Source organism: Mirounga leonina, unplaced genomic scaffold, assembly GCF_011800145.1.
Source record: "Mirounga leonina isolate KUSES-001 unplaced genomic scaffold, KU_Mleo_1.0 Mir_165, whole genome shotgun sequence".
NCBI lineage: Eukaryota > Metazoa > Chordata > Mammalia > Carnivora > Phocidae > Mirounga > Mirounga leonina.
Genome location: NW_023270415.1, coordinates 1249846 through 1258896, shown reverse-complemented (window position 1 = coordinate 1258896; position 9051 = coordinate 1249846). Strand labels below are relative to the sequence as shown.

At 43.2% G+C, this 9051-nt stretch overlaps 1 pseudogene; it reads left to right on the top strand.

Annotated features, from left to right (window-relative positions):
- Positions 1–5122: 5122 nt before the first annotated feature.
- On the top strand, positions 5123–8621 carry LOC118015361 (annotated as a pseudogene).
- The last annotated feature ends 430 nt before the right edge of the window (positions 8622–9051 follow it).

Here is a 9051-nt window from a genome sequence, read left to right as displayed (position 1 = left end):
GGGTCTGATAGAATTTCTTGGTCATTTGTGCTTCCTGGCACCTCATTGCCTTCATTCTGTGTTCTCAGCAAGTTCTGATTTATTCTGGGGCCTTGGGTCATAGACATAATGTGCTTATCATGTCCTCACTTTGAGTGGGTCCACTGAGATTCTGTATTCATAGGGCATCTCAAACACTGTATGCCAATGGGGCAGCAAGGAATAGCCCCAAACTCCTTTGCTCACAAGCACATTTCCATCATCCCATCAACAGAAAGCTATTAATTTCAGGATAATGCCAGCTTGGAGCCTGAACTCCTTCTGAAAGTGGGGCCATGTAGCCACCCTGACTTCTGTGTCTTGGTAAAGGGAAGCACTGAGCAGCCTGAGCCACCAATCTGAGGGTCACCTGACCCCTCCTCTGTCTGACCTCTCACCACACAGGAGCCCAAGCAAAGCCTGCCAGAAGTGTTTCCTCTCTTCTTCCTTCCCTTATAGTCTCTACTTTGGAGGCTCTATAACTTTCAGGTTCCCCAGTTCCACTTCTGCTCTCTGCCCATCTAGCCTCTCAACAGGAGCCAGAGATCCTTCTAAAATGCAAATTGTTGGGGCACCTGGGTGGCTCAGTAGGTTAAGCATCTGTCTTTAGCTCAGGTCATGATTGTGGGGTCCTGGGATAGAGCCCCATGTTGGGTTCCCTGCTCAGCGGAGAGTGCTTCTCCCTCTCCCTCTGTCCCTCCCCCCATTCATTCTCTCTTGTGCTCTCTCTCAAATAAATAAATAAAATCTTTAAACATAAATAAATAAATAAATAAATAAATAAATAAATAAATAAATAAAATGCAAATTGTTTCACATACACATACACACCAATGAAAATCCTCCATCTCCTCTAGGGTTCCATCCATACTCCTCAGGACACCTCACTCCCTCTTAGCCTCTAGCTCTTCCTGGCACATCCCTTGGTCTCTCCCTGCTGCCTCCACACCTCTGCCTCTCCTCTGCCCAAGTCATACCCCTTCTTTACCTGCCCAACTTTTCTCCAGCCTTCCAGGCTCCTGGTGACTCCAAACACACTCAGCTTTATTAAGTGGCCCTCCTCTGGACTAACAGCAATCACAGAGTTCATTAAACTGTATATCAATGATTTACTTCCTAATTTCTTCCCCAGGAAGCAATGAACAATTTGGGGACAGAGACAGCTATTTGCATGCTTTGTTTACAGCACCAAGCTTAAGGGACTTGCACAGAGCAACGCTCGTAAATGGTTTCACAGGGGAAGTGCCCAGACAACGTGGGAACCTGGGCAGGCAGGAAGGACCTCCTTTCCTCCAGGCTGCAGAAAGCTCACCCATGAAATCTTTCATTTTCACATTAAAAGTATTTTGATGTCAAAAAGACAATCATGAAAAACTTTTAATCAAAACATTTCATTTTACTTTTTCATGAGGACTTACCTAAAAGATTTGGATTGCCGAGTAGTGAAATGGGAAAAGGTACTTCTCTGAAGGTCAGGAGAAATGGGTCTGGTCTTGAGTTCTGCCATTAAATGCTGTGTGTTGTTGGGCAAATCACCTGAATTTTTTGGGCTTTGGTGCATTTATGTTTCAGATAAAAGGACTGTATTAACTGGTGATAATAATGCATGCACTCACTATAGCCACCTGCTACATTTCAGGCTTCATGCAACATATGATCTCATCCCCCCCACCACAACAACCCTATTTTCCAAACAACTAAAGTGAGACTCAAAGACGAAATATTTGTACCATCTGGTTCTGGTAAAGCAATGCTTAGGAAAGTGGCACACAGTGTTGTGCCTCACTCCTCTTCTCCGTACATCACTAAAATTCCATTTTAAAAAACTGCTGCTTTACCAATCTCCCCAAGGCTGTGAAGAGGTTGACAGTGCAGGTGTCAGCCCTCACTGGTCAAACTGCTCTGGGCCCCCTAGGTCAGTCTGACTCAGTTAATTCTGCTCCTTCCTCTCTACAACTCTGTCTAAAATGTTCTATTGTTCTTATATAACCCTTGAATAATTCTTATTCAGCCCTTTGCCCCACCCCTTCCCATTCTATCTCAAACCCCAGGATGGAGAGATGGAATGGTATGGGATGGCAATCTCCAATTTCCTGGAAACTGCACACCTCAAAAATAGCCTGAGCCAAGTGTGCATCCCAATTTTCCCAGGTGCAAGCCAGCCAGGAGGAATGGCTCAGCCTGAGAAGGAGCAAGATGAAGTGAAAATCCAACCTCCACAGCAAACTCTAAACTCTGGGGTTAAAGCAATGGTGCTATGTGAGGCAGGAGGCTTTTAGGTGGGCAAGGACAAGTGTTTGAACAAGCCTCTCCAACCTTCGAAGACCATGGTTTTGTTCTCACGCTGACCTCGATGCAAGGAAACAGAAGCTGCAGCCAGGGAAATGAAGCATCTTGGCACCCCCCATCACTGGTTTCTCAGAATTGCTGTGTCTTCTTCCAAATGAACCTCAGGAGAACCACAATTTTAAAACTTACTTCATCTGGGAAGTCAAAATTATTTTGGCAGTTCTCTGGAATGGGAAAGAAAAGACAACTAATCCCTTCCCTACTCCCTCCCCATGACAAAAAGAAAAGTTACAACATAAGGCATATTGGAGCCAGTTACAGAAATACATTTGAAGATTTGCAGGGTTGCACAATGTGCAAATTTGGAGAAGTAATTTTGAGGCTAAGTAAATGTCTGGAGACTTTATTTAAAATGTCCCTTTGTCTTTACCCAGCCAAACTGGCACCTCAGGGTCATAGAAGAGGCCTTTGTTTCCTCCATGACATTAGAATGCTCTGGGTGTAAAGAGAAACCATCAGGGAATCTTAGATGAGCAGATAGGTTATTTCTATTTTAGGGACGTGAGGATGCACCTCTGCTCCCTGCAGTGTTAGAAGAACATTAAGCAGACTGTACCCTACAGGTTGCCTTAGTTAAATACATATATTCAGCATGATTAATATACAGGTTACTCCTTTGACAAGCCTCCCTATAATTTATCTGAAGCAACATCTCAAAGTTGCATAACATTATCATATATTTGCATCTCTAATGCCATTCATTTCATATTACTACACATTAAGAAAGGCATATCAAAACTGGAAATATCCCAAGGAAGTCAATTAAAGTGTTGGGAGGGACTTTCATATGAGAATAATTTGAAAAAATGATGACAGAGCACAAATGATTAAAATATGAAATATCACAAAGGGTAATAGGAGCCAAATGTGAACATGTTCACCAAGTTCCAGAATGCCTGGGCAGAGGGATGTACTGTGAACACCGAGGAGGTCATTTAGCATAAGTAAAAGAAGTAGATAACAAATACAGGATACACAAAGTTCAGAATCCTCAGACTGTGTTCAGACTGCTGGTCTTGCTCATTTACCTATTCATCTGTCTGTCCTTGTATTGAGTCAGCGAATATTTGTGGAGGGAGCACAGTCCCTGCCCTCAAGGAGTTCAGGATCTCAGGAGAAACAGAGTTCAAGTGAATTGTACAAACATTTGGTGGCACCTACTAACTGCCAGGAGCTCTACCAGGGAATGCCCATAGGAGAGGTGCTGTGACAGAGGTTAACACCGGGGTCATGCAAGCACATAGAAATGATCAACAGAGCCAGACGAGGTGTGCCGGGAGGGTCCAGAAGGTCTTCTGGGGGAGGGCATGTCTGAATGGAATTTCAAAGGATGATTAGAAAACAGTCCAGTGAGGGCGCAGGGAGGTGGAAGCTTCAATGGATGGAGCACTTCTGCTGACTGCTGTCCTACGACTAAACCCAGAGACTGAGCCACCCAGACTTCTCAACTACTCCCAGGAGCAAACCCTGAGTTGTGACTTTTCTCCCATCCTCCTAGACCATTGCTTCCAGCTTCTCCCCCAGTTGCACAAAGCACTCCTTACAATGAATCTTTTATTCCACATCATGGGTAGTGGGCCTGCATCTTTGATTGAACTCTGACTGACAGCAATTGTATATAATCTCTCACCTCGCCCTTCCTACCCAATGCACCCCAATAAGAATTTTGTTTTCATATCTCCATGGAAAAGCTTTTGAAGGTCACCTGCAGCCCCAAATTCTCAACCCCTGGCCTATTGTTTGTTTGCATAAAACTTGCTGTCTCAGAAGCATTTGAAACCATTGATGACTGCCCCTTCATGAAAGGTGATTTTTCTCTCAGTCTCTCCTGGCTTCTTCACTTCTTTATATTTGCTGTCCCCTCTTCTTCTGCCTAACGTCTAATTTTTTTAGTGCCCTAGGGCTTGGATCTTGGTTCTGATCCTTTCCCTGTGGACACTGTCTCCCCACCCAACCTAACCCAGTGTCCAGGCTATAAATGCCATGGTTACCAGGACCACCCAACATCTCCCATCCCCATCTCTTGCCTGAGCTCCAATTCAAATCTGGAGCCCTCTTCCTGATACCCCCAGGGTGATGTCTAATAAGCATTGGACCAACCCTTTACCCCTGCCTCTCTGCCCCTCAAAATGCACCCCTCTTCAGGTCCCCCACATCTCAGTGAACATTATTACCCACTTGCTCAGGTCACAATTCTGGGAGTTTTTCTTGGTTCTTCCTTTCCCTCACCCCACTACTCCTACATTGGGCAAGTCCTATATACTACACCCCAAAAATAACCTATGTAGAACTCCCCCCACCACATCTGATGCCTACATCCTAACCTGAATCTTCCTTTCCTCTTCAGATAACTGCACCATCCTCCTAACACCTAAAGAATCCTCACACTCAATCTCACCTCTAGCCATCCTTCATCTGTTCAAAACTCCAAATGTTTCCATTGCAGTCACCAAAATATTTACACTTCCATGCAAGTCACACCTTGTCTACCACCCCATTTCCTACCATAATAATGGGTTGCCAACCAAACATCTAGCCCCCACAGGTACTGGTTTGTTCCAATTCCCTTCTTGCCTGCTCAGGAAGGAGCACACAGCCTGGTATAGAGCCTTAGTCTGTTGAAGCTGCTATAACAAAATACCACAGACTGGGTGCCTTATAAACAGCAGAACGTTATTTCTCACAGTTCTAGAGGCTGCAAGTCCAAGATCTAGATGCCTTCTTCCAGGTCACATATTTCTTGCTGTATACTCACATGGTGCAGAAGGTGAGGGAGCTCTCTGGGATCTTTTGTAAGAACACTAATCTCATTCATGAAGGCTTCACCCTCATGACCTAATCACATCTCAAAGGCCCCCACCTCCTAATACTGGGTATTAGAATTTTAACATGCATTCGGGGAAACACATTTAGACCATGGCATATAGCAAGTGAGATTTGTGGGAAAGTCTGCTGGGGCTTTGAGAAATGTTTTCCTCAAGAGAGGTGTCCCAAGAAGATAAGTCCTCCCTTTTACCTCTGCATATTGTCATACCTGGATTTGACCCAGGTTGCTGTAACATTCATCTTGCTTCTGTCTCAGAATGAAGCAATCACCAAGGACAGCAACACAGGAAGAAAGATAGAAAGGCTCTGGATCCCTGATGATGTTGACTCTCAATCCCATGGCTTCAGAGCCCACCTATTTCTAGATTCCTAAAATAGTAAATCATAAGTTTCCTTATGGTTTATGCTGCTTGTTCTTACTTGGAGTGCTCTGTCCCTGCATACTCACCTACATTGGGATTTGTTCAAGTATCACCTAGTCAATGGGACCTCCCTGACCTCCTCATTAAAGTAGCACCCTCTTCCATACCCCAGACTCTTTCTGTTTCATTGTCCTGTTTTCTTTCTTCACAGCATTTATTACATTATATTATCTATTTGTCTACATGTTTATTTTCTGCTCCTCTGCCAGAATGTAAGCTCCATGAGGGTAGGAACATGGTCTTGTTCATTGTGCACCATGCAGATTAGAGCCTGGTTTAGTAACTGTAATTTTGTAAATGTGTTTGGAATAAATAAAATGTGGCATGAGAACATGGCAGATTAAAGAACCACAGGTATTTCTGTGTGCAATGTTGAGGGGGGTGACAAAGGTATAAAAGAGAGAACAGGATGGAATTAAAGATAGATGTGAGGTAGCTAAGCTTTGTGTTTTACCCTAAAATTAATGAAAAGCTATTTATTTTAAGAAGGAGCATAATAGGCTCCTGGCATGGACATCAGCACAGGTGATAGCTGCAGCTTCCGTTGTGTCCATGTTGGCCACCTGGCTGCTCCACCCACGCAGAGCTGCCACCTCTGTCATCACCCCTTCCACATCTCACTAGTTCAAAATGAAGCTGCTTTCATTTCTGGAAGGAAACTTGGCCAGCAGATCAAACAGGAAGTGCAGTAGGAGGTGTAAGAATGGGTGGCATGGGGCAATAAGTGGTCACACCTGGGTGTGGTTCTGGTTGCTGAGAATCCTGCAAGTCATTCCTATATCCTCAACAAAATCTGGCCAGTTGCAGAAGTGGGAATCAACAGTGAGACAACTGTGGAACCAGCTTCAATTTCAAAGGAAGAACTGTTGAATTTAATCAATAAACTAAGTAATGATGATATTACAAATTTGTGATCACCAAGAGAGCTTGGTATTGGCACAAAAACAGACACATAGATCAATGGAACAGAATAGAGAACCCAGAAATGGACCTTCAATTCTATGGTCAACTAATCTTTGACAAATCAGGAAAAAATATCCAGTGGAAAAAAGACAGTCTCTTCAATAAATGGTGCTGGGAAAATTGGACAGCTACACACAGAAGAAAGAAATACACAACTCAAAATGGATGAAAGACCTCCATGTGAGACAGGAATCCATCAAAATCCTAGAGGACAACATAGGCAGAAACTTCTTTGACCTTGGCCACAGCAGCTTCTTTCTAGACACATCTCCAAAGGCAAGGGAAACAAAGGCAAATATGAACTACTCAGACTTCATCAAGATAAAAAGCTTCTGCAAAGGAAACAGTCAACAAAACTAAGAGGCAATCCACAGAATGGGAGAAGATGTGTGCAAATGACACTACAGATAAAGGGCTGGTATCCAAGATCTATAAAGAACTTCTCTAAATCAACATCCCCCCCCCAAAAAAAAAATAATCTAGTCAAGAAATGGGCAGCAGACATGAACAGACACTTCTCAAAAGAAGACATACAGATGGCTGACAGACATGTGAAAAAATGCTCAACATCACTAGCCATCAGGGAAATACAAATCAAAACCACATTGAGATACCACCTTACACCAGTAGAATGGCAAAAATTGACAAGACAGGAAACAACAAATGTTGGTGAGGATGTGGAGAAAGGGGAATCCTCTTATACTGTTGATGGAAATGCAAGTTGGTACAGCCAGCTTGGAAAACAGTGTGGAGGTTCCTCAAAAAGTTAAAAATAGAGCTACCCTATGACCCAGCAACTACACTGCTAGGTGTTTACCACAAAGATACAGATGTAGTGAAAAGAAGGGGCACATGCACCCCAATGTTCATAGCAACAATGTCCACAATAGTCAAACTGTGGAAGGAGCCGAGATGCCCTTCAACAGATGAATGGATAAAGAAGATGTGGTTCATATATACAACGGAATATTACTCAGCCGTCAGAAAGGATGAATACCCACGATTTGCGTCAACATGGATGGAACAGGAGGAGATTATGCTAAGTGAAATAAGTCAAGAAGAGAAAGACAATCATCATATGGTTTCACTTATTTGTGGAACATAAAGAATAGCACAGAGGACCATAGCTGGAGGGAGGGAAAATTGAAGGGGAAGAAATCAGAGAGGGAGACAAACCATGAGAGACTATGGACTCTGGGAAATAAACTGAGGGTTTCAGAAGGGAGGGGGGAGGGGGAGGGGGTAGCCAGGTGATGGGTATTAAGGAGGGCACATGTTATGATGAGCACTGGGTGTTATACACAGCCAATGAATCATTGGACATGACATCAAAAACTAATGATGTATTATATGTTGGCTAACTGAACATAATAAAAAAAATAATGATGATGATAAATAATGTAGATGGCCTTCTTGTTCAGCTGCCTCTTCCAGAGCACATAAATGAGAGAAAGATCTGCAACTGTGTTTCTCCAAACAAAGATGTTGATGGCTTTATGTAACTAATGTAGAGTGACTGTGTTACCAGCAGTCTCACGGGATGTCTGGGAAACAATTAAGTGAACTGGCATTCCAACCCCAGGGGAAAATGTGGTTGTGGTTGTGAAGTCGAAAGATGTTGGAATGCCCATTGCAGTGCTACTACACACAGATGGGGCACATGAACACCCTGGAGGTGATGCCACTGTTACAATACACTCCCAAAGAGCAACTGAAGAAACATAGTTATTGCAGACATTGTGGTCTCTGCTACAGGCATTCCCAATCTGATCACAGCAGATGTGATCAAGGAGGGAGCTGCACTCATCAGTGCGAAAATAAAGAGTTCAAGATCCCATCATGGCTAAAGCCAAGTTGGTTGGAGATGTGGATTTTGAAAGAATCAGAGAGAAAGCTGGTTACATCACTCCAGTCCGTGGGGGTGTTGGTCCCATGACAGTGGTGATGTTAATGAAGAATACCACTATTGCTGCAAAAAAGGTGCTGAGGCTTGAAGAGCAGAAAGTATTGAAGCCTAAGGAGTGTGGAGTAGCAACTAATTAACTGCTGTGTCTTCTGTCATGAACAATACTCCAAGCCAGTTCAAGAGGCAAAGCAGGCCAAAAGAAATGCAATATTTTTTTATTTATTTTACTGAAATGGTTTAAAATGATGTTTTGTTGTATTTAAAGCTTAAATGGGTAGGTGTTTGTGCACATAACTCTGCAGAACCTCACCAGAGAGCATGCCAATATCATGCTGGGTCATGTGATCCAGCCAAGAGAAGCCATTAACCTAGTGATTAACATGGAGGACATTGTCCCATTGAGAAAAAATGCTTAACTTTGTCAAGTCACTTCATTTTTTTTAATAATTTTTTTATTATGTTATGTTAGTCACCATACAGTACACCATTAGTTTTTGATGTAGTGTTCCATGATTCATTATTTGTGTATAACACCCAGTGCTCCATGCAATACATGCCCTCCTTAAT